The sequence below is a fragment of the Polyodon spathula genome, unplaced genomic scaffold (assembly GCF_017654505.1).
Source record: "Polyodon spathula isolate WHYD16114869_AA unplaced genomic scaffold, ASM1765450v1 scaffolds_2237, whole genome shotgun sequence".
Taxonomy (NCBI): domain Eukaryota; kingdom Metazoa; phylum Chordata; class Actinopteri; order Acipenseriformes; family Polyodontidae; genus Polyodon; species Polyodon spathula.
In genome coordinates, this window is record NW_024473711.1 from 15,001 (window position 1) to 17,500 (window position 2,500).

The window sequence follows — 2,500 nt, forward strand, 5'->3', positions numbered from 1 at the left end:
TTGGAAGCGGGAGATGGAAGCGGGGCTTGCTCCGTCCACTCCACGCATCGACCCGGTATTGCAGTACCTCCGGGAACGGTGCCCATTTCTCAGAAAGGTCAAAAGAGAGAGAGAGAGAGAGAGAGAGAGAGAGAGCGAGCGAGAGAGAGAGAGAGAGAGAGAGAGCGATTAGAGAGAGAGCGAGAGAGAGGATACGATGACGCAAGGAGATGTGAGACAAGATGAGAGAGACGGGAGCCTGCGAGGTGAGAGAGCCCCCCTCCTGGGACGCGCCGTTTTCCCGCTCTTTTCGTTCTTTTTTTTTTTTTTTTTTTTTTTTTTTTTTTTTTTTTCATATTTCATATTCAGGCAGGCCTAACACACGCAGCAGGCCAGTGTAGCAGCAGCAGCAGCAGCAAGCGCCCTTTCGCCGGGGCGGAACGGCAGATGCGTTTTGGGAGGAGTTCCCTGTTTTTGTTTTGCGTGCGTGGCCTCGCTGCCGCTTGGCAGAGGGGAGGGCCTTTGGGCCTTTGGGCCGGCCGGAAGGGCTCGGCCACCAGCAAAGGCACGCTCCGGCTTCTCTACAGCTCGAATGAACCTTTCGCCTTTTACTAAAGATTTCCGTGGAGAGGAGCATTTACGAGTTCGATCCAATTTTTGGACAGCCCTTCCCCTCAGGGAGGGGCTCCACCTGGAGTTTAAAAGCAGAACGAGCACAGAAAGGGCGGTCGCCCCCGTTGGAGCCCGGCACCTTTCCTTCCTTCCTTCCTTCCTTCCTTCCCCTTCCTCCGCCGCCCGCCCGAGAAGCAAGTACCACGACTGCTGCGGCGGGCGGCCGCGCCCGGGGCGTTTGGCCAAAACCATTGTGGGCATCGCTTCTCGGCCTCTTGGCTCAGATCAAGTGTTGTTGTGAAGGCGAAAGGTTATGTTCTGGAAGGCGTAAGCTGAAAAGAAAATAATTTCGGTTTTGGAAAATGGAGGAGCGTGGAAAGAATACCTTGCGTTTTCAGCTTAAGGATTTGGCGGGACTGTGGGGAAGGAGGAAGTTCGTTCTGGAGGTCGTTTTTGGGCTGCTGGAACTGGATTTGGAAAATGTGTACTGCCTGAGGGAGAATATCGGAAGAGGAAGGTTCGATTTGGTTTTACAGACTGAAGAACTTTGCTTAAAGGTAATGAAGATTTTTGGAGAAAACAAGGAGAATCTGCCTGCTCGTGTTTTTACTTTGGAGCCTCTGTTTCTGAAGGACTGGCGAACGGTGTTTGTGTCGATGTCTTGCCCGTTTTTTCCTGTGGAGGATATCACCACAAGTCTAAAAAGAAGGTTCGAGCTACAGAGTGAGGTGCCACTGAAGACGATCGACTCAGAAGGTATTTGGAACGGGGTGTGGAGGTACACGGCAAAGCTTTTTGTAAAGGACGGGAAGATGCTTCATGTCTGTCCTGATCTTATGATTGGGGCGGTAAGAGGGACTGTGTATTATAGAGGACAGCCTAAAGTCTGTTTCAAATGTAATAGTCCAGGACATTTTGCTGCTGAATGCAATGAGATTATTTGTAATAACTGTTACCGGAGTGGGCATGTTTCAAAGGATTGTCCCTGTGATGTTAAATGTAATCTTTGTGGATCCAGTGAGCATGTCTATAAGGATTGTCCAAAAAGCAAGAAGAGCTATGCTCAGGCAGCAAGAGGAGGAGAGGGAAAGAAAGAGGATGGAAAGAGTACAGAGAAAGGAAAAGAACCTGAGGAGAAAAGTACCGGGAAGAACAAAGGAGAGAGTGTTGGGGGAGGAGTCCCCAGAAAAGGAGGCGGAACGGCGGGAAAAGCTGGAACCGAAGAGACAAAGGAAAGGGGCGGAGAGCCGAGAAAGGAGGAGGGAGAAAGAGGTTCTAAAGATGACCAGCAGGGGTCCTCGGAGGAGCACTCTAATGTGGACCCTATGGAGGGAGTAGGGGGAGAGGTGCTAAGGAAGAGGAAAGAAAGAGATGGAAAGGAGGTGAAGATTACTGAAGACCATTTTAGGAAGATGAGAGGCGGGAAGGAAGGTGCATCAGCAAACCTGAGTTGGGGTGAGGCAATGGAGGCAATGGAGGAAGAGGAGAAGAAGAATGAGGATAAAGCTGTGCAAAAGAGAGGTGAAGGAAGTGCTTTAGAAACATCGGAGGAGAACGTAATGAAGGCTGTATGTGCGAAAGAATATGAAGAACTCATGGCCTGGAAGGAGAGGATGAGGAAGGGTAGGATAACAGAAGCGGAGTGGAAGAGATATGAGGAAGAGAGGCACAGGCTTGTGATTGAAGCACGGCGGAGAGCGGAGGAGTTGTTAAAGAAACACCAGAGAATGTAAAGGAAGTAAAAGAGTAGTTTAGTTTTTGGGGTTTTTGGGTTTTTGTGGAATTAGAATTTTTTTTGGAAAAAGAATAAAAGAAGATGTATTTTTTGGGGATTTTTTGAGGAATTTTTGTGGACTTATAATTTTGAAAAGTTTTTTTGGGGAAATGTTTGTGTTTGTTTTTGAGTATT

The 2,500-nt window shown here is 48.8% G+C and overlaps 2 non-coding genes across 2 annotated transcripts in view; both read left to right on the forward strand.

The window, feature by feature from the left end:
* Window positions 1-89, forward strand: part of LOC121310543 — a 193-nt gene extending 104 nt beyond the window's left edge. Inside the window, exon 1 of the small nuclear RNA XR_005948872.1 lies at window positions 1-89. This exon is cut by the window's left edge and continues 104 nt beyond it. This is a non-coding gene — a small nuclear RNA (U2 spliceosomal RNA).
* Window positions 90-546: 457 nt separating this feature from the next.
* On the forward strand, window positions 547-664 carry LOC121310473. The gene has a single exon (XR_005948810.1). It is a non-coding gene; the product is annotated as a U5 spliceosomal RNA (small nuclear RNA).
* Window positions 665-2,500: the final 1,836 nt, after the last annotated feature.